The sequence below is a fragment of the Pleurodeles waltl genome, chromosome 11, assembly GCF_031143425.1.
Source record: "Pleurodeles waltl isolate 20211129_DDA chromosome 11, aPleWal1.hap1.20221129, whole genome shotgun sequence".
Classification (NCBI taxonomy): Eukaryota; Metazoa; Chordata; class Amphibia; order Caudata; family Salamandridae; genus Pleurodeles; species Pleurodeles waltl.
In genome coordinates this window covers 887,966,204-887,990,571 of record NC_090450.1, presented here as the reverse complement: position 1 = coordinate 887,990,571, position 24,368 = coordinate 887,966,204, and positions in this window count along the sequence as shown.

Sequence of the window (24,368 nt, the reverse complement as noted above, 5' to 3'; positions counted from 1 at the left end):
GAATGTGGTTGAAGCTGTGTCACAGAGAGGGAGTTCACTTTACGGACTAGGTAGTCTCACACACTTTATAGTGTCATGCTTCATCATTTGACCACCTAGCCCCACCCAGGTAAGATGATACTACCTGGGCGGACTCAACCTCGTTGTTAAAAGAACTACTGAGGGAGTGCTGAAATTGAATTTTAACTGGATAGATACAGGGATCCAGATAGGGTGTAAATAGATAAAATTACCTTGCAAGTCACCTATTATGATTAGGAAACAATTTTAATGTAGGTGCATGCAGGTAAGGCTAAAAATCAGGCAAAGGACTCAGTTCTGCCAATGCCTGCATGACAAACAAATAGCTTTCAGGATGACCCAAACAACACCCTGCCCAGCCAATGTCATGCCTGCACTGCTGGCAACACGAGTCTGTTATCATCCCTGCAACAGCTAAGGATTCCAGACAGTCTGAGGATAGGTCACTGAACAGGAACTGGAATGTGGCTACCATGCCAGCTCACCACAAATGACAATATGTGTACCTGTCAAATGAGAGAAATCAGCAAATACCAGGTGTGTACGTGGCCCTAGCCCATAGTCACTCTTAACTGTTGGAGGTGGATGTCATTCTTCAACCACTAACATTATCTTCACACATAAACAGTTTGCACTGCCACTGCTACTGGGAATGCTATGACCAACACCACAGAGACTGCCACTACCCCCGTGGATGAAGCCCTCAGTGAAACAAACCCTACTGGATCTCTATACGTGAGGACGTATATGGTCCATCCGACCAACTTAGGGTGATGACAAAGGTCAGCCTCAGACTGAGCACATCCACTCCCCCCAGTCCCGTGGCCTTAACATCGCAGGCAGCCAGACGCCCCAGACCTGTGACTCTACAACAGTCTACCACATTGTGTGCCCCCAGTCCAGGTTCCTGAATCAAAACCTGCCAACACTGACAATGGTGAACCTGAAACCAGTGGAAGGGGGCAGGCTGCACCAAGGGCGCAGGCACATGGGGGTATGGTGCGTGGGAGGGATGGCGTGGCCCGGCAGCAAGAGATTGCTGGTGTTTGCTCTGACCAGTATACCATTAGCCAGGTCTTGAGTGCCTAACAAAATTCCCAAGGTATGATGGGCCAGGTACTGACTGAACGAAAGGAAATCAAGGAGCTACAGAGGGATCTCCATTGTGAGATGTGGGAACAGTGGGAGGACCACAATTCCAACATGGTCTCCCTAACAGGGGTGCCGAGGGACACTAACATTACAACAGCACACCCCTTCATTTGGCGCCTCCACACCAGGCTCTAAATTGGTGCCAGACACTGGAAGTTAGGCCCTGGTAACTACGGAGGCAGGGTCTCAGCAACCCCTGCCTCTGTAGTTACTGAGATCCCCACAGGTGGGGACGTCTACCTAAGAATCCAGGAGGTGCGGATGGAAAGACAACAACCACTGCCAGCAAGTGACCACTTCCTGATGTCACTCCTTTGTGTGCCACAGACTCACTCTGTTGACTGTTCCTTAATCACTTTTCATATTCCATGCTAGTAAGACACTGGATTCAGGACTCCAAATGTTGTGGCATCTACTCTACTGATTGCATCCAACATGATTGATCTTGTCACCTTAAGTATTGTTTTTTATCCAGTATCACTATGCATTTTTGTTGTAATGTAAATAAACACTCCCATAACTAAAACACTGGCTACCAGCTCTCTTTTTTATTTGTCTGGAATGTTGAATGATAATCATGTGTAATGTAGATGCTTAAGACATTAGAAGACAATGGATGGAGGGAGATGTATCAGGTAGTGTCATGCTGAGAATGACTAGCAACAGAATGTCACAGGTGTGTGGTCATATCAAATGTTTTATTGTACTGTATTGCACATAAGGTGTCACTAATGTCCGCACAGTCATAGCCAAGAAAATCCAAGCCATATGGAATCAGGCCGGATATCCTATCACTAACGTGCACCAGACCACACCAGAAAGAGCGTGTAGGACCTTGTCCCATAGAATAGACAAAGAGAGTATGGGATTTTGTGTCCACTTTGACCCTTATCACATACCAAAACCAGGACTGCCAACTTTACATACGCCATGGCACAGACAGAGGGCAGTACAACAGAGCCTGAGCACAGGACCTTCCCATAACAATGAGCAAACAACTGGTGGGATGTCACAAACCTATTTAAGTGTTGTGGCACTAGCACACTGACCTGCAATGAGGAAACATCGACAGCCACTAACAGGTCATACAGGATTAATGTTAACACAATGTGAAGGTAAGAGAAATGGATTGCACAGGATAACGTGTTACAAGGCCACATGATCACATACATGTGATCACTGGACCTACTCACCACAGCAAAAAGGTCTATTCTGTAGCTCAGAATCTAGACCCTCCCACTGTCCAGGCAGCCTGGCCATAAGACTCATACACCCCAAATCTGCGACAAACAGTACCCGGATCAATCCATGTCCACTTCTCATGTCAGACCAGCAACAGCCACCTGACAATGACACAATCCCACATGAAAATGGCATGGTGAAAAGACCTGGAAGGAATAAATGACATACAAGGAGTTTGGATAGGTAAAGGCAAACATAACACACAATCCTCATTTCAAACTGTAGTTTCACTGACAGTGCATGTGACTACCTCAAACAAAGGAGATCCTCAAAAGAGAAATATCTTCAAGCCTGATGTAGCCAACAAACCTGGCCTATATGATGCGTAGGATGAAATGGCCTGTCTCATGGTGACAGAGATACCCTTCACAAAAAAATACTGACCCCTACAGCACCCTATGCAGTCACACTAATCACATAACATCACATACTTACACTCAAGTGAAGTACTGATTGAAGAGATCTGCCCGCATGTCTCCACCTTCATCCTGATCACTGTCATCCTCACTTGGCATTTCGGGAGGCTCACCTGGTGGCACTGCTAGCTCCCCCTCATTAGGTATGTATGGGATATCTCTCCACAGGGCAAGGTTTTGGAGCAGGCAGCAGGCCACAATGACCTTGCACACTTTTGCGTGTGAGTAGAGGAGTAGAGGAGCGCTCCACCTGTCTTGTCGATGGCCCGGAATCTTGCCTTCAGGAGCCCAAAAGCACACTCCGCAACATACTTTGTTCTACCATGTACCTCGTTGAAACAGAATTCCCCTAGCATAGTTGGGTTTCTCACTGGTGTCAACAACCAGGGACAGTTTGGGTATGCAGAGTCCCCTGTAAGAGAATGTGACATGTGTGCAGCCATGAGTCCAAAGCATTGTCTCACTAGCAGAAGACGTAACATACAAACACACATGACATATGTGACTTACCAACTAGCCAGGCCCTCGTTGCGTACAGTTGTGTCATCAGCTGTGGAATTGCGCTGTCCGCATGATGAGGGCATCATGGACTGAATCCGTGTACTGAGCACAGACTTGTGAAATGTAGCATTCAACCAGACAAACTACTTGGACATTGATGGAACAGTAGTTCTTCCTATTATGATAGACCTGTTCATTGCCATGTAATGAAACCAAGGCTACACAGATACCATTAATGGCTCCCCCAACATGTCGGATGGGCACCAAACCATAGAACTCTGCCTTCACATGGGAAAAATCTTCACGTCAAGGAAACCGGGTGTAGCTGTCCAGGTGTTTCAACATTGCTGAGAGAACACACTTCAAGAGTAGTCTGGACATCCCAGCAGATAGGGCCAGTGTATTTTAGAAGGACTCTGTGGTCAGGAAGTGCAACATTAACACGACTTGTGCAAGGGGTGGTATGCTATTAGGATGAAAGATCCATGAATGTCTGCCTGTCTAGCCGGCATATCTGGATGACCTGTCTCTTCTCCATGGCCTGCAAGTCTGCAAGTGGACGGTACACAGGGAGTCGTCTGATCCTTCTCCTCCTAGGGTTACTATGTGGCAAAAAAGGAGGTTATGGCAGTTTTTCATTGTGTCTCTTGCATATTACCTTATACATGTCATATATGAACTGTGACATGTCATGTGAGTCACTGTAAACATGATGCACAGCACTCATCAATATTAACAATTTCACCTTTGTAACACATTACCCCCTTGCTTTTCAACATATGTGTACACATCCTCTATCTGGACAGCATCAATGTGTGCATCTAACTTGCAACTCTGACTGTAATTCAATTCCCCTAATCGTGGAATGCCCATGGGGGCGAGGGTGGTGGCTGTGCCCCCAATTATGTTGTCGTATGTGCTGGACCACATACCCATATGTTCACTAAAACTATTGACCTTCATGACAGGACAGGGCCAGCACTCACAGTTCACCAGGACGACACTTTTCCCAATTGTGACTCATGTAAAATAGTGTGTAGATACATTGTATGCCTCTAAAATGGCAGCTGTCTGGTCTACTCCACTGTAAATTAGGACCCACCCGCGACCACTGGCAGAAGTCGTCATGGCGGTAGGCAGATGGTAGCGTGGCGGACTTTGTCATATGATAACATTACTACCTGTGGCAGTTTCGGGCCAAAGGCAGTGACCCCTGGCAGTGACTGTCACGTACGTGGAAGATGTGACTGCCATCTTCTGCTGAATCCCTCACTTGACTCCTGAGCCTGCTGCCAGCAAGACCTCCACTACCCGAGCTGCTGTGTACCACCTCTGGGAGCAATCATGCCTTGTTAAACAGGTGAAAGGTCCCCTGTCTTCTCGCCAGAAGAACTAGAGAAGCTGGTGGATGAGGTCCTACCCCTGTATGAACAGCTCTATGGTGCACCAGAGGAGCAGGTAAGTGCCCCAGGTGCACAATTGTCTCTGTACCTCTACTTATTTTAGTTTCAGTCATCCTAGGCTTATGCTCAGTTTGTCAGATTGTGTCCTCAAAGCCCTGTAGGGGCTGACAGTGTGCAGTAATGGTTGAGTCAATGGGCATGTATCTATGTCAAGTGACAGGTTTGTATTCCTGAGACAATGTGGTGAGTGTGTATTTGGTGTTCCCTGAACAATATTGTGTTGGATAGACATGACTGGGTAAGGTGTCTGACAGCCATCCCCAAGCAACTTTTGCTATAAAATGTTTTTCTTGTGTGGTCTCATGTGATTGCATGTCAGCAGGAGGTGTGTATACATGTTGTATGTGTCGGTTGAGCGGTATTTGAGTTCGTTCTGTGTTTGCACAGTGTTTTCTGGCCACATCTGGCCTTGTTGGACTGTTCTTCTGCAGCCAGGTAATGACTCACAATGCCTCTCAGCTCTGCACATAGACACCCAATGGTAATTGGTTGTAGGCTACATGATGTACTGTGATGCATGTGATTTGTCAGATGTGGTGTTTGGTGTAGGTCTGTCTGCTAAGCCTACAGATCCCGCAGCCTGTCTATGGTTACTCACAGCAAAAGTCAAAATCTGGTCTACTATTGATTCCCTTTTCCAATGCCAGTGTGCCAGTGTGCCATTGTGCCCACACCCTGTACTCCTCCACAGCATATGATGCTGTCAAATCATGCCTCATTGCCAATATGCAGCTTACTGAGCCTCTGTCCACTGATGACTATGGGAATTGCATTGGGGGCAGGCCGGTGATATGTGAATGATGTGCTCTTTTCTGCTCTGATGTGTGTCACATAGCCTGACACGTCCCTTGATCTCACAGCCCTGTTGTCTCTTTTATCCAGCTCTGATGTGTCCTGTGCATGCTCCTTGCATTTTGGACATTACACATCTGCAAACAGTGTGTTGTTAACTGATTTGCCATGATATTGGACTCTGTAGTTTGGGCATGAAGCGGGACATGTAGAATGCATGGCCAGGTTTTTCTTATGGTACTCTAGGTTTTGTGAACAGACATGTGTGGAAGTGTGTTTTGTTATGTTGATGTGACACACAGACCCCCGGCCCCTGAAGTAGTAGGTGTCTGCATCTATATCTGCACGTCCACACATGGACAGGCATGACTCTTTGTATCCTGAACATTTGACTTCCTTCATTTTTTCCAAGCACATTGGGCCAGTTGTTAGGCTGGCTGTGACCTGTATGGACTGTATCCAGCGGGTGACATTCATAGGCAGTGGATGTTTGAGTACAACCTTTGCTGGGTGGTTTACATGTTACTTGCCACCTTGTGTGATGTGTTCCATTGTGTATCTGTTCAATGTAATGTGGCTAGCACATGTCCCACAAAAGTCACAGTTGGCCTACCTGGTCAGTGCAGAACCTGAGTTGGGGTGTGTGTAGGTCACCCTATTTGGGAGTGTTTGTAGTCATGTCCCTGTGTCCAAATACTGCTATGTGCCACAGGTGGACAGGATGGTCAAGACACAATGTTATCAGCTTTGTGCACTGACATGTATGTGTCTCAGCCATTTTGTATGGGACTTGTGGACATAATATGCTGTCTTGTCATTTGCATCCATGCAGGTCAATGCCCATCAGAAGAAGGGAATATGGAGAACCATCGTCAAGAAGGTGCAGACCCTGGGGCTCTACAGACGGTGAATCACCTATTGTCAGAAGAGGTGGGAGGACCTGAGAAGCTGGGCCCAAAGACTGCAGAGGACCAGCTGGGGCTTTCCTCCCATCGAGGACAGGGTGCCCGTCTGACCATGACCCCCTGAATGGCCCACATTTTGGCAGTGGCCAACCCGGAGTTCGATGGGTGTTTGGGGGCAGCACAGCAGCCACAAGAGGGTGACAAGGCAAATTTATACCTGATCCTTCGCCAGGTGATTAAGTGAGGGACAGAATGCTCCCCTTGACAATGTGGGATGTGTCATGTGTCATGTGTCACAGATCATCTGGGATCAAATTTTTGTAGACAGGCAATGTGTTACCAACTAGTGTGCCCATAATTTTAAAGTTGGGATCTAGGACTAAACTGTGGGGAACCATCTATCCAATTGCATAGCAGGGAGCACATATGAATGCGTTTAGTGTAAAAAATATTTTGCTTTACCTACTCTGGTGGGTGTTAGTTTCCACCAACAGATCATTCTTCGTCACCATCAAAAGGTAGGTAGGATGTGGCTCACTGTCCATTGCTATGTGTCTGGGGAAATGTGTAGGTTGACATCTGCAAACCATGGGCAAGTTTTCTCCTTCGTATGTTGGGCGCCGGTACCTCACAGCAGTATATGATGGATGAGTGTCTATCATACATGTGACATGACTTACATGGCAATATGTTGGCTGCTATAACAGACTACTTTCCCTTGGTATGTGGGAATGTACATTGTCATGGGTGATGTGTCATCAGTGTAACTAACATTCCAGTTGCCTATGTGTCTGTATGTGCTCCATTCCCACTAGGATAAATAACTATGCATTAGATGTAGACATGTGCTGGTTATGTAGATGGGATGAAGTCTGGAATCTCTTACATATATGTCCATGGGCTCCTGTTGTCATAAAGGTACACCTGCAATGGTGGTCCATTTACTATGATGCCCCAGACAGGACTGTGTCACCATTATATGTTGTCAGACAGATACATTTATGCCTCATAGTGTGCCATTAGTCATGTGTTATTGCAGTAGCCATGATGGACATGACAGGTAGGGCCAGGCTGTGGATCCACTTCATGATCATTTGTACCCTTGATGTGGAATGTTGGTTGTGTGTTTATAGGAAAATGACACTGATTTTTGGGCTGCATCATGGATTGACTTGCAGTGATGTTTGCGTCACATGTGTTTGGGCTCAGGGATTCATTCACAGACAGATGAGGTACCTGCCATGTCAGATATGTGGGTTGTGATGTAGCTTATCATTGTACAACAATTTCGTGTCCTTCAGTTAGTTTTTGCAAGGTATACGCCCCTCCTTCCTGCTATAGACACACTGAGAAGTAAACAAGGAAATGGGTGTGAGATATTGGTGGAGGCTATCCTGGGCCTTACAGGAACAATTTTTTTGTGTAGCCTGGAGACATCTCACTATGATGTTTAGGACCAGACTTCATTGTTGTTTCTTGCAACACCACATGTGGGGCATGTCTGAGTGGGCTTGGTACTACCTCCTGGACTCACTTTGGGCAGGTTTCACTTGTTAGAATGTATATTGTTGGGATGTGTCCATAGTGCCATGGATGTTTCCATGTATCCTAGTCCAGGTATGGCGTATTTGTACCAGAGTTGTCTGCATTTCCTTAGCAACATCTGTTATTGTTGATACATTACATCAGTGCAAGTTGGATGTGTGTATAGGCTTTTGTCTGTGTAATTTGTAGGGTACCTTACAATGGGATCCAAATGTTGGCTACTGGTTCACTGGGGTGTGCTGTATGTGGCACAGGTTTGGGGTGGAGTGGTCAACTAGTTGTGATATGGTTAGTGTGGTAGCTACACTTCAGCCATGCTATTGTAGTTGTCTGAGACCAAGATTTTCTCTTGTTTAACCTTTGTAATCTTAGGTGGAATACATGGTTTTGTATTGGCACATGATGGTGCCACTTTGCTGGCAATTCATAAGGGGGTGCAATTAACATTATGGTATGTTGTGTCTCTCAGAGTTATGAATGAAGTGTTTTCATGTCCATGTTATGACCATACTCCACTTCCTTTTGGCAGCATTAGCACCGGCAGGCAAATGAGACGGGCCAATCCAAGTGGGGAAGCATCTGGCCACAGGAGTTTGGGTCAAGACACCACCGACACAGAGGGGCCTAGTGGCTTGGAGGGTGAGGGGAGTGCCACGGTAGAGACTGGATCTGCATCATCATCCTCGGAATACTCCTCCAGTGGCCACTCCCTAGTGGTGACAGACCCATCGGAGACCACCCCAGTAACATCTTTGTGTGCCACCTCTCATTCTCTCACCACCCTCCCATTTTCTCCCCATCCAGTTGGCCGTGTCCCCTCGCCCAAGAGTGTGGACATCTCCTTTACCACAGGCACCTCTGCCCTAGCCCCTGTTACCCCTGCTGCACTCAGTGAGGTGACTATTGACCGCCTGAGATCGTTCTCTGTGGGTCAGTCTACCATTGTGAATGCTATCCAGGGACTGACAACCCAAATCCAACAGCGCAATGCATTCTTGAAGGGCATTCATGGTGCAATGGCTGGCCTACAGAGATCTTTTCAGGCACTGGCCTCCGCATTAACGACAGGCAGTCACCCTTCGTCTTCTGCTCCACCTTCCTCTTCCCAGTCTAAATCCCCCCTTTCCTGACCCCCCAAAGCACACAGACATACTCGCATGCATCAATCTCAAAAGTCAAGGGTATCACACACAAACACAAGTGCCACAAGACACACCAGCATGCACACAGACAACATCCACCTGCAAACACAGCAACAGCCATGTCTTGCCCCGACACCCCCCACATCAAGCATCACACACACAACATCTGGCACACCTACAGACACCACATCAACAGTCACTGATACAGCCACCACACCCATCCTACCTGCAGACACCACCACAGCAGACCCTCAGACATCTACCCCAGTCACCAAACCCACATATACCACAACCACAGACACTCCTATATTCAGCACATCCACCATGCCTGCAGTCACAATCCCAACAGACATCCACCCACACATCACAGCATCCCCCAGCACTGCCACACCCTCAGCCCACAATGCATAAACGCCCTCACTCACCCACCCAACAGACACCCACTATACACAAGTACACCTCCCACAAACACTCACCCAAGACATCCACTACTACACATTAGACAGCCACTCCCTCAACCCCCAAATCCCTACCCCATTATAATGACCATTCCTGTGTGCCTTAGAAAGTTTTCCTTTGTGGCTTTGACCTTATAACTGTTCGCCCACCCCCCTGTACCACCCCAAAACTATTGTTTCTCTCCCAAAGGCCAGCACTTCCAACTCCAAGGCCTCCCCTGCCACCCCTGCAAGCACCTATGCCCCTCTCTTACCAAGAAGAAGAACACCCCTCCCCTGAATACTCCCCCCTCCCAAGCCCAAATCTACCCTCCACCTTTACCCCAGATCAACCCTGAGGTGCCTGTCAGCCCCCTTGATTCCCCTACCTGTGGAAGTTACATGGCATTCAGGAGTTAAGTAGAGGCCCAACATACACCTTATGGCCCAAGATCTTTGGATTGGCCTATGGCTTTGGACTTTCCTTGAGAGACATTATTTATTACCAAAGCCAACCAGGTGTTGGTTTGTTGGATACATCTTTGTCCTGCATTTACCTTTCTTAGCTTTCTGTGGTTCCTGAGTGACACTTGTTCTGTGCCTGTAGTTGTGTGTGTTTGGACTACTTGCTGCTCCATGTGGTGTTTTATTCAATATGTGACTCTGGGTGTGTGATGTTTGATGGGTATGTGTAAGTAGATTGAATGTTGGTATCATGGCATTGTTTTGTGTTTGTTGTGGTATGTGTTTCTTTTTGTGTTGTGCGATGTGGGCTTGTATGATGTGTTACTTGTGCCCCTGGTATGGCTATTGTCTACATGTGTGTTCTTGAGTTTTGTCAGTGCAGACATGGAGTGTGTTGAATTGTGATTGTCTGCTTTGAATTTGAGTGTGTATGTGTCCATTTAGATGTGTGTCCCTCGCAGCTGGTTGGTGTAGCGGTATGTCCCATGGTGTGTGAGTTGTGTGTGCTTTGTTACCTTGCCCTTTCCCATTGTGTGACTGTGCATGACAATTGGTAACGGTATTGCTTGGCCTTAAGATCCAATTGGGGCCAATTCCTGTGTGCATGTTGTTTGTGGCCCTGTTCAACATGATATGTGTCCCAGTGCATCCACCTTCCATGTATGGTCCTGGTGCTCCCATCCCAGCTCTGTAGGTTTTGTTGTGGTGGCGCTCTTTGTGTGTTTTGTGAATTTGTCTCCGTGTGTATTGTGCTTGGCATTGTGCTGTTTGTGTATGTGTGTTTGATGGTGGTGTATGTGTGCTGTATGTGTGGCCAGTCCGTGGCCTTTGTTGGATATGAGTGTGTGGAATATATTTGTATGCGTGCAGTAGTTGTGTTGTTGTTGCTGTGTGTGTGAATGTTGTGTGGCCTTCTGTGTCCCTGAACCTGTGCTGTGAAGCCATGTGTAAATGTGTAGTGTTGCCGTGTAGTGTGTGTGTATGCTGGCTGATGTGTGAATGTTGTGAATGTGTGGGTGTCCATGTTGCAGTATGTGAGTGTGTGTCTAATGCTAGGTATAAGTTAGACCTGACAGCCTGCCTCCTTCCACTTTTCTGACACTGTTTTTGCTGGTTTTAGGACTCTGCACACTTTACCACTGCTAACCAGTGCTAAAGTGCATATGCTTTCTCACTTAAAACATGGTAACATTGGCTCATGCCCAGTTGGCATATTTGATCTACTTGTAAGTCCCTAGTGAAGAGCACTACATGTGCCCATGGCCTTTAGATTGAATACTACTAGTGGGTCTGCAGCACTGGTTGTGCCACCCACATAAGTAGCCCTTTAGCCATGTCTCAGACCTGCCATTGAAAGGGATGTGTGTGCAGTTTCACTGCCACTTCAACTTGGCATTTAAAAGTGATTGCCAAGCTTTAAAATCCCCTTTTTATACACATACGTCACCCCTGAGGTAGGCCCTAGATAATCCATAGGCCTTTCTAAGTTATGTCTGACTGCTCAGTGCCAAGCTACCAGAGGGTGGGCACAGGATAATTTGGATTGTGTGTGACTTACCCTGACTAGGATTGTGGTACCTACTTGGACAAGAGTGTATACCTCTACCTACTAGAGACCTCATTTCTAACACTGGTGATCAGCGGTGAGGATAGGACTTATGTTTTCCACTGCTGTGAGGCCTGCTCCTTTAGTAGGCTAACATTAGGGCTACCTTCATATACTGTTTGAGTGGTATATTCTGATCAGAAAGAGGTGATATTTAGTATGGCCAGAATTACTGGTGAGGTTGGATTTTATATTACTATTTTAGAAATGCCACTTTTAGAAAGTGAGCATTTCTCTGCACTTAAAATCCATCTGTGCCTTACAGCCTGTCTCCAATCCACGTTTGGGCTGGACTGGTTGACAGCTCCCTTGTGCATTTTACCCAGACAACCACATACACAGGATACTCAGTCACACCTGCACTCAAATGCATACTAAATCTATTTTTCTCGGCTGGAAGGGCAGAGGGGCCTGACACTTACATTTCAAAGGCTAGTGGCCTGCCCTCACACAATGGACTGCCAAACCCCCTACTGGGATCCTGGAAGACAGACCTGTACTGAGAGGGGACCTTGTGCACTTCAAAACCACCCTTTGAAGTCTCCCCCACTTTAAAGGCACTTTTGGGTATATTAACTGGGTCCCTGACCCCACCAACTCAGATACTTCCTGGGACTGACACTCTGAAACAGATCCTGCAACCTGCCAAGAGGAGCTGCTTGGCTGCCCAAATAATTCACCTGGACTGCTTTGCTATGAAGGACTCCTGCCTTGCTGTTGCCCTGCTGCCTTGCCGGACTCTGGCTCTGCTGTAAACTGCTTTCCAACGGCTTGGATTGAGCTTGCCTCTTCTTTCTGAAGTTTCAGGGCCAAAAAGACTTCTACTCTTCAAGGAAACCCTTTGAGCGGCGAAAAGCGATGCACAGCCTGCCGGAATCGACACACAGCCTGCCCAGTTTACATTGGCGATTTGCCACCTCCTAATAGGTCAGACTGAAATATGGTCTCCTCTGGCCTGTTTGTGATTCCAGGGGACTGTGGCGGTCTGTGCTGCCTGGCGGTGGCAGTGGACCGCTGGCGTCTTCTATTTGTCCAGCCACCAAACTCATAATACAGTGGTCAGCTCCACCAGCCCCTTGGCGGTCAGGCTGCCACCACCAACATGGTGATCCTCGGAGTGACAAACTCATAATCAGCCCCTTAACCTCAACACCATAAAACTCAATATTAATTTTCTGTCTGATGGTGGTTGCAGAAAATGGTTACTCACCATCTATTCTACACTTCTGCATTCACATTTAGAATTTCTCCATAAATGAAGTAGCAAACATGCAGACATCTAAAATATTTATATTAAAAGTACACCAAAAAGTTACTCTCGTCATAAGTGCAGGACCCAACATTCATTTATCTTGGTCTGAGGTAACAAATACCTTGGAAATGATTATTTATCATGCAAACAGCTGCATTACTTAGGTAACTTTCGTGGACTGTTTTGTTCAGTGACTACTCCGAGCTATTTTACAAACCATTATTTAAAACACTGTATGCCCAAGGTCCAGGGTATTCTATTCTTCCTGGTCATAGAATATAGGTTAATTGTGGTAAGTGGTCAATCATTCATTCGTTCATAAGTACTTTATTCGGTCATTGCTGACCATCAAAATGCAAATTGCAGATATTACATTCAAAGCAGTTACAGTAAAAATAAAGTAAAAAAAACAGTTTTAAAATATAGTGCTCCTGGGGGTGGGGGGGGCAGAGGATTTCGCTTGTACACTTTCTTAATTATCCCAAATTAGAACACCCCTGCCCCTGCCCCTGTGTTTTATAAGAACACTATTTTCCCCATAACCTAAGATCCAATAAAAGTGCAGTAAATTATGCAAGAATAATCAACAGGTACAAATAAATACATTAAAATTTCAGCTTTAAAATTAAACTTTTGATACTAAAAATGTGTTACGTCTACACCAAAATGACAATAAAAATCTAGTGACCAAAAACACAATTAACTGAGTTTTGTCATATTTAAACATTCTTAAGGCCTGCAAGTATTGTGTTATGGCAAGCTGCAAACGTATCAGACGGATCCATCTCCTACGCAACTCACTATATTCTAGGCATGCAAATAAAACATGGGCTTCAGTCTCGTTAGCTAAGCCACATGCGGGGCACAAGCTCAATATGGTGCTCTTATGCCACCTACTAGTAAGTGAGCATAGAGGAAGTGTACCAATCCTAAATTGGATATACAAGCTTTTAGCAAGGGCAGGATTGATCTTGTAAAAAAATGATTCGAAGCATGGGTACAGCTTTATCTCCAGGAACTTGCATGTCATAGGGTCATGGGTATCTGACAAAGCTCTTCTCTCATTCAGGTACTCCCAATATCGATTTTGTTGTACCAGGATATCAGATTTATGCAAGGAGTCAGTGTTCATCCCAGAACCTATCCAGTTTCAGTCTACTAAACCAGTTGCGCACTGGCTTCATCCAAGGAATACAATTAATGTTAGCTGGAACAATCAAATCCCTTAGGGAGTCCCTGTAGTGACTCAATTAATTAGTGGTTCATTAGCGGACCCCATAGGCTAATGGCCTTAAAGCTGCCAGGTCTGCTATTCTACATACATCTTGGGCCATATGTATGAAAACATTGGTTTGCGAATCTCAAATAGCGATTTTTAAGAAATTGCTATTTCCGAGTCGCAATTGGCCATGTAACAATATTGCTATTCGGAATTAGCGATTTCTTAAAAAACGCTATTTGTGGTTTGCGAGGCCCATTTACCGAATCGCAATTTGCATTTTCGCAAATTGCTATTTTTTTGCGATTCTGTAAAAAATCGCAAATTGCGAGAAATTTCTAGAAAGCACACCTGGAGGAGCCTGATGACATCAATAGCAGGAAATGAGTCATCCCAGGCAGTTTCAGGTGCCACACCCAAACCAGCATCCTGAGAGAGAGCAGCCCAGCCACACAGAGCAGCACTCAGAAGGAGCCAGCACACCTGAGCAGGGATGGATACCCCAGGCCAAGCACAGGAGAAGGGAGAAAGAAAGCGCAAGCTGAAATTCAGCGAGCAGGAGCTTGAGGTGATAACTGAGGAGGTGGTCAGGAGCCATGACCGCCTATTTGGAAAAAGCTCACTCCAGGTGCCTGAGAGTGAGAAAAGGAGACTATGGGCGGATATACAATCACAAATCTGCGCAATTGGAGTGGCACAGCGCTCCATTGAAGAGATCAAGAAGAGGTGGTATGACCTGCAGTCCCGTGCGAAGGAGAGGGTGGTAAGGAGACTTGCGGAGACCAGGGGCACAGGAGGCGGTCCACCCACAGAGGCACCATCCACACCATTGGAGGACCTAGTCGAGTCCACACTCCTCCCTGAAGCTGTGACAGGGGTCACAGAGATCGACACCTCCGGCACACCAAGTACCAGCCAAGGTAAGTGCAATATTGATTTGTAACCCCATATGTGTATGCACAAAAGCCCCTTAGGAATTAACAAGTAATGTTAAACATTGTGGGAAGTAGTCCAGTCCACATCTTAGAAGCAGTACAACAATGCATTATGGGAGTGGCAGTCCACAACCCAGAGCTGAAAGTAGCACATACAATGTATTGAAGTAGAGTGACACCCTGAGGAACACAACACATACAACACAGTGTAGAGAAGTACCTGTACCTTTATTACCATTGTCTGACCGTAAATGTAACATACATAACTGACATGCTGCATATTGTTGTTGCAGGTGGGCCAGGCCCAGCAGCCACATAATCAGCATGGGTAGGCGAGACAGACACCCATCTGGCCTCCGATTCCAACACCAGTGGGTCCCTCAACATTGCGACTGTCTGACGCAGGCCCAGAGCACTGCCACTGCCAGAGCTCAGCCACGACTCAGATGAGCAGCAGGAAGGGCCAATTAACCGATCAGCAACTGGCAGGCGCAGCCAGATGCAGGAGGTCAGGAGTCATCAGACCACAGCACCACGCAGGATGGTGACAGATTCCGGGGCACAGCAGCATGAGGCAGGTGAGGGTCCCTCCTTCTTTGGTGGGCTGGAAGCTGCTATGTTGCAGCAGCAGCGCCTACAAAATAAGAGGATCCTCGGATTAGAAAAGAACTTGCGCAAACATAACCGCAACATGGTGGGCCTGCATCGCCAACTTGACTCCCTCAATAACAACATAGTACAGCTGCGTGAGGGACAGGTGCAGGCATCACAGGATGCCAGGGACCTCACAAGTGCTGTCCGTGAACTCTGCCAGGAGCTGCGCCATGAGAGGGTGAGCCAGCGCAGACAGGAGCGCAGATTTCATTACATGTTTGGCAGCTTCTGTCGTTCGTCTAACAGGGTGGCAAATTCTACTGCACTGATTGCCCGTTGTGCAGTGGCTGCGCAAGTGGAGGCAGCACACAGCAGCAGGGACGTAGTGAATGGACTGGTGCAGATCACCAATGTGATCGAACACATTATGGGACCAAGGTCAGCCACTCCAAGTGAGCTTGCACTGGGGGACACTGAGGACAGTTCCAGCCTCAGCAGTGTAGCTGTACCAGCATTGGACACCAGACGGTGCAGTGCCAGGCACAGCACTGCCACTGAGGCAGACAATAGAGGCGCCAGTGATGTAACTGGGCACCCGAGTATTTCTACAGGTATGCCCCTGGTGGTAGCTATATTTTGCAAGATTGCACAAGTAGCCACTGTTCTACATGTCGTCTTTGGGCTGTACTGTAGTGCCCCTCCACTTGTGTGGAGGCACCGGAAGCGACTCTTCAGCGGTCCAAATGTGCGCTCCACCACATTGTGGGTTGCCCTGTGTGCTGCATTGTATCTCGGTTCAGCTGGTGTTGCAGGATTGAGGTAGGGCATCATCATGTAGGTGCGCACTGCGTAAGCACTGTCTCCTGGAAGGGACAGAGGGTATGATGAGTAACTGAGCCATCTGACATCAGCACGCCATCAATGCGCCAGTGTACAGAGGGACAATACCTAGTAGATATCCTTCACCAAACTCCCCAGCTAGCAGTCATGTGCGAATCCCTCTGTGGCTAAAGATGTACAAATCATGTGTGCTCCATGGGTGCCTGGCCACGAGATCAGTAATAATGTAGGAGGCATTGAATATCACCTGTGTATTCACTGAATGTTGGTATTTCCTGTTGCGGTACACATACTCTGTGGCAGATGGTGGACAGATTGACACATGTGTCCCATCTATTGCCCCTAGGACGTGGGGGAACTGTACTATCTGATAAAATTAAATTTTAGTCTGCTGTATTTCCTGTAGGGTGTGGGGGAATCTGATGTACTGGTGTAGTTTGCTCAGCATGGCGTTGATAAATGCATTGAAAAATCTGGAGAGGGTACTCTGTGAGACCCCTCCAGCTGCTGCTATGACCCCTTGATAGCTCCCTGAGGCGAGTAGGTGGAGGGAGCATAATATCTGCACATGAGTGGGTATGCTGTGAGTCCATAGTGTTCTGCGCTGCAATAGGGGTTGTAGCTCAGCTATCAGATCAAGTATCATGGCTGAGTTCAACCTCTACCTCTCATATATTTCCTCCTCTGTCAGGTTAAAAAGTGTAATGCGCACTCTGAAAATGCGCTCCTGTCTCCTCCTCTCTCTCCTCAAACCTGCTAAGATCCTCATCCTCCTCGCCATGATGTAGAGTGCAGCCATTGTTGAAAAGCGTCTGAGGCATTCTGGGCCTCTTTATATAGGTTGCACCTGGTTACCACCTGGTTTCAGTTCATGGTATTTTGCATGTGCAAAATGCCATTCTGCGAAAAATCGCAATTTGCGATGTTTTGATGCATCTCTTTGCGACTTGGATTTTGCGAGTCGCAATTTGCGCCTCGCAATTTCCTACTGGAAATACCGAATCGCAAATTGCGACTCGCAAAACCAGGTCACAATGCAAAAAATCGAAATTTTTGTGATTTCTTATGTTTGGTCTGCGAATGCCTTTCATGCATCGCAGACCACTTTTTTGCACTCGCAAACGGCCGAATTTTCCGATTCGCACCGTTTGCATGTGCAAAAAAGTTTCATACATCTGGCCCTTAGATCTAAAACAAAAGTGGGGCCAAAAGGATTCTTACAGGTAGCTTTAAAAGTTTCCTAATATATTTATTTTCGACCATAGTTAAACAGTCCACGTTTTCATGTCCCCACAATTCAGCACCAAATATGGAGGCTCCTTGTGCCTTAGCTTGGTAAATGGCAAGGGCAGGAGAAACAGATCGTGAGGAGCATAGTGAGTCCTTACAATGGCATTAAAACTGTGCTCAATTGCTAGCGGTCAATCACCCGATTCATAAATATGCAGCCGCTCAATTCCAAGAGGTAAAATACCCCTCACTAATACAAACCTTATTCACTTTGGTTACAAGACAAAATTTACAAATGGAAAATCTGACCAGTAGGAGGGCCGTGCAGTCAGTGCAGAATCAGGGTTTTCATCTTTGGCTGTACCAACCCTGAGGAACAAAGCAGCAGGTATCAGGATGCCTCTCTTTTATGCTTTGATTCCTATGGTTCCCATGACCTAGGTGAGCATGATCCCCATCAGCTAGGTGGGCATGGCAATGGGGGTTCTAAACCAGGATCTGCCAAAACTCACTTCACCCATTGGAGCAGCATTGACATGTAATTGACTTAAAAATTATCTCTACAAACTAATGTTTACATTTAGATTTACTCCTCTAAGTTACAGTTAGGCCACTGAAATGTCAATTACATCAGGCGTCAATACCTTGCAACTATTACATCAGAAGTTACTACATTCGATATCAATACCACGTTGGAGTCATGACATTGCAGATAATGGGGGTTATTCTAACTTTGGAGGAGGTGTTAATCCGTCCCAAAAGTGACGGAAAAGTGACGGATTTACCACCAGCCGTATTACGAGTCCATTATATCCTATGGAACTCATAATACGTCTGGTGGTATATCCGTCACTTTACCGTCACTTTTGGGACGGATTAACACTCCTCCAAAGTTAGAATAACCCCCAATGTGTTGAATGTATTCAGTATGCAAATAGGCAATGGGCAGTTTTTGTTGGGTCAGAGATTCCATTGACATTAGATTGCTTTCTGAGTACCTGGTGAAATTTGCACTAAACTTTCTAAAAATATTTGTCTTATTTGGCATGTTACAGAGGCGTTGGGGAAGTTCAATAATTGTTTTTTTCTTTTTTAAACTCACGTAGAATTCTTTGCTCTTCTCTACATAAAAAACACATTAATAGAACTACACCAAACTTGTCATAAAAATAGAACTTAACTCAAGGAAGTGCCTTTGCTTAGTTTGTTGTAAAATTGTTCAGATCTTTTGTAGAAATTAGGTGGATATTTCTACTTTTTTATGCTAAACTACGCTAATGCAATTTATCTGAAAAAAGTATACCTCTGGCTAGCGACATCCCAAGACGCCGGCCGGGCATCATATTTGTGGGATGACGGTAGCCGGCGGTAAGGCCCGGCTAGCATCATAAAAAAGGATGCTAACCAGGTGGGGGTGGCGTAGGGGGAACATGGGGTTTAGCATCAAAGGATGCCGTTAAGATGGGCAGAGGCATAAATAATGCCTCTAACCAGACTAGCATCATTTTCTGGTGTGAAAACCCCATGGACATGACTCCTGTCTTAATTAAGACAATGGCCATGCCTGGGAGAGTTATGTCCCCTGGGCATGGCCATTAGGCACATTGCCATGTAGGGTGGCCCAAGTTAGACCCCTCTATGGCACTTAATTAAAAAAAAATTATACTCACCTCTTTTTACCTCTACTTACCTGGGATGGCGTCCCCCCATCCTTAGGTGTCTTCTTGGTGTGGGTGGGTGTGGGTACGGGGGTCCCTGGGGCCAGGGAAGGACATCTGTGGGCTCTTTCCAGGGTCCCAGACCATGGAACTAGACCCACAGGTCCCCTAACGCCTGCCCATACCCAGGTGTTATTTAAGGTCCCCCATCCCCCAAGCAAGGGCCATAGAGTCGTTTTCTGCACGGGAACGCCTCCCTTGCATCTCATTGACGCAAGATAGGTTTCCACGTTCAGAAAATGAAGTTAACTCCATAACTTTGGTGCTAGGCATGTCTATTGGCAAAGTATAAATATGGAGTTAGGTTTGTGCTGAATTAGCGTAAAAAAATGGACGCTAATTTGGCACAAACCAAGTATAAATATGCCTCTCAGTTCTTTAAAAATGTGTTGGGTGACCTTGAAAATATTGGAGCTCTCTGGGATGATACTCCAGGAACATTCCTTGAACCCAGGTTTGCACTCTGTCTAGGTCCTGAATTTAAAAAATAAAAGCCCCAATTGTACTAAAATACTTCTTGCTGAACGCTGTCGCAGAGGGAGATGGCTACCTTTGGTCCCAACCCCTGCAGTGCACACACATGGGAAGAAGGGAAGGAATAATTGTTAAGACACTGGACATAGTGTATCATAAAAAACAGAAAAGCACTTAAAAAAATTAGTCAAAGTACAGTGAAAATATGGTTAGGATTAGTTACAATACCTCATCATGTGTTTAAAAAGCTCTCTATTCACTTAAAAAACACAGTTAAACCGAATGTATAGTTATGAAACAAAACCTAAAAATCACTGAAATTTGTGAGTTATTGTCAGCTCTGCAAGTCATAACTCACGCAGTTGCCATGCCAACCTATATCGCACACCAAATTCACTGCTTTTGACCTCACAATAGTTATTTTTTTAAACTTTATTTTTATTTATACTCAATCATACAGAGGATAATGTTGTGATTCATATGCATAGCATAGACTAAGCAGATATGGAGGGCACAGATGAATGGGTGACAATGTATATAGTCAGATGGGGAATACATTCTCTATTAATTCAACCTTGTGGGTAACTACCCCATCCAGACAAGACAAGTACAATGCCCTTCTCCCAGCAGGGCAAATCAGCAGACACAGTCATTTACACTGGGCACCCCACAAGGCTACACAGCTTAACAAACAATAGACACACTGAGCAGTTCTAATAAATACCTCACTCTTCTGGGAATCTGTCTACAAGTTCAAAGACTTGTCCTCCCTAACTTCAATAGCCACCACCCTATGAGCCCAAGCCAAGAATGCTTGGTAGGGCCTCCATATATCTGTCAGGTGGCTGCAGACCAGCATCAGCTTGCAATGAATATCTGATTGCATGTTACAGTCTACCATGTCCACATGCCAGTCTTTCAGCATCAGAAGCAGTTCCCAAGCCCAGTGCAGGGTTATTCTACACATCACCAGCAGCAGTCTGATGGCTACAAGCCACCTAGAAGGCTTCAGAACATCTCTGTCATATCCCAGCATCTTTGTAAGGGGGTCAGCTTAAGGTACTCGCCAGTGATCTCCCTAAGCTCTTCCAGTACTGCCTCCCAAAATGCCCACACTACCGGGCACAACCAAGCCACCTGGGAGAACCCCACCTCCTCTTCACCACATTGAATGCAACAAGAATTGTCACATAAACCATACTTGAACAGATGAGTCAGCGTATAATACACCCTGTTGAGATACTTGAAGTGCAGCAACCTGTATCTACTATTGAGAGAGATGGACTTCTCCTCTGAGCAACAATGGATCCACTGTTTGTCACTAATGGTTATGACCATGCCCAGGACTTGTTGGAGCCCTTTTTGGGGGTTCCAATAAGTCCTCCCACAGAATTTTTGTGCAACTTGTGTCGCACTCTATAATAATGAAGCTGGGACAGGACAGTAGGCCTATCACTTTGCACTCTGACTCACTCGTAGCTACACGCAACCACATCTTGGAAAAGATCTCCAATATTCGTTAGGCCCAACCCCAATAAAGCGCTCACCACTCCTGTCCCAGGGGAATTACATACACCAGTCAGCAGCACCCACAGTGAGTAAAGTAGTGATCAGGCCTGCTGCTCAATAAGCCGCTGCCAGGAGAAAGCTGTCCTGTTCAACAAATCCAAAACCTTGTAGTCCCGCACTGGTTTCGCAAACACTGTCTGAGGTAGCAATAGTGGAGAAGCGGCATCCCGCTCAAACCATACATGTGGCAGATCCATGAGAACTTACCGCCAATAATGATCAAACATACACTGCGGGGTCCTGTAGTAGGCCTCTAGATCTGGAGAATTCAAACCCCCATGTTGTAAGGTGGAGTCAGTGTGTTCCAGCGTACCTGCGGCTGCTTCCCAGCCCAGGTCAAATGAACCAAGAGTGCCCTCAAGTTACTAAACACTGCATGAGACAATATTAAGGAAATGTTTAAAAATAAAAACAAAACTCAAGGTAACATCACCATCTTCGTTATACCTATACACCACCTACGCACACAAAGCCAACCGTATCCAGCAATCGGTCGCCTCCAGGAGCCTCTGTACTGCCCTGCCATGATTTTCAAACATTACCACTAGCAGGTCTGTGTGTACCCATACTCCCAAATAACGAACTGAGTCTGTCGCTCACTGTTATTGGGTACTCTAGTTGCACCAGTGTCATGACCTTGGTGAGCGTAAGCAGGAATGTCTTCCAAACAACACTACCTCTTGGAGAACTAAAGTTAGGTTATGCTTGTGGTTCCACACAATAAGATGATTGTCATTCGCATATGCAGAGATGATCAGATTATAACACTGAAACCAAAGCCCCTATGTGCAGGATATTCTCAGAGCTTGCAAGCCAGAAGCTCTGCCACTAGTGTATACAGTAACGGTGACAGGGGACAGCCCTGTCTGGTACCCCTCATGATGTCTGTGGCACCAGTGACTATAGCATTAACCCGTATTTGAAACCTTCAGACTCGTATAGAGCATCCAGACAAGTTGCAGAAAGATATCCGCTACTCAAATTTGTTTCAGTACCACCAGCATAAACTCCCACTCTACAGAATCAAATACTTTTTCAGCATCTAGAAACATCACAAGGCACGTTCACTGGGGCTAACTTGGAAGATCGCGCTGAAGAGCATTCTTAGATTATGTGTCAGGGATCGGCCAGGAATAAATCCAGCCTGTTCTGGGCCATCTACTCCTGGGAGCAACGGCACTATCTGATTCGCAGGAATTTTCACATACATTTTTGTGTTGACGTTCAATAGTGACAACCGTCTCTAAGATGAACAGCCATCTTCTGCTTTGCCCGGTTTCAGCAGGGTGACCAGGAGAGCCTCACGCATCATAGGTGGCATGCAGCCCTCCTTTGCTATCTCTTCATAAAGTGTGATCAAATGCAGAATGAGCTTATCTTGGTAGGCCTTAGAGCAGGCTTCTTTCAACCCATCCGTGCCAGGCGCTATCCCACTCAGCATATTCTTCAGTGCACCACTATCTCTGCGGGGTGCACTGAGGCTATAAATTAATTCCTATGTGCTGCAGCGAGTCACTTCATAGGCATGTGTGCAAGATAGTCTGTCGTAGCACGGTCGTCATGTGAGAGTTGTGATGTGTATTGTTCCACATAATAACAGTGGAACCACTCAGATGTCTGCTCCCCTGTACACGGATGTGGCCCCTGTTCATCCCACACCTCCAGGACCATACCGTCCTTACGCATATGATGCAGGAGTGCAGCTAGCATTGCACCCAGATGCATATTTTCCTAAATGGTTGACCTCAATTTGCTCCACATCATGTTACCCCTCTACTTTTACATGGTTTACATGGATGTGACCTAGCAAGCTCTGTTCTGTTGTTTCCCTGTGTGACCTCCAAATATTTATACCAACAAGTAGCACACCTAAAAGTGCAACATCATTAGATTATACTATAATCCTAGTTGTCTCATTCATAGTGTCAATGTTAATGTGATATGTAATCTGCCCTGAAAATAATTTATTAGATTTCTAATTGGCACATCACGGATGAGATTTATTCAGGAATATTGTCTACTCAAAAAGGCATAAATTATGACTTCAAAAGAAACAGTAGTTAGGATGGAAAAATTATTTGACTGCAATTACTTTCCAAGTCCAACGGTAACAATTGTATTGGGTCATCTGCTGAAAAAATTGATTGGAAATAGTGCATGCATGTAAAAAGTGAGTCAACAGAAATTTACATCATTATTCAGGAAATTTTTCTTATGTAATTACCAAAACTACTTCTGATAGTTTTTTCTTTGTCTAGGCTGTATTTGATAATACGCAACTTACTTCATCTGCTTCTTTTTTGGCTACTTTTGGCAAACAGAGAGCTAGTGTTACACATTAGGTGGCATTTATAATCTGACATAACAACTTGCCATCCATTTCTCTTTCTTTGGTAATCAAGAACATTGCTCCTGAAAGAGTAAGAAAATACAAATTTAGGGGCATATTTATACTTTTTGGTGCAAAACTGTTTTACACCAAAATGTTTAGCACCGGCTTGCACCATTTCTGAGCACCATATTTATGGAATGGTGCAAGCATGTGCAAAGGCTAGGCTAGCATGAAAAAAAAGGACATTAGCCGAGTGGAGCTGGCGGTATGGGAGAAGGGGGTTTTGCAACAAAAAATTACGTTAGGCAGGTGAGAGTAAAATAAATTATTTACCAGCCTAGCTTCATTTTCTGAGGCAAAATCATCCACACCACATGACTCTTGTCTTAGAAAAGACAGGAGTCATGCCCACCACCCTAATGGCCAGCACAGGGGACGAGGGTCCCCTGGGCATGGCCATTGCACCCAGTGCCATGTAGGGGGACCCATTTCAGGGCCCCCACTGGAACTTTAAGAAA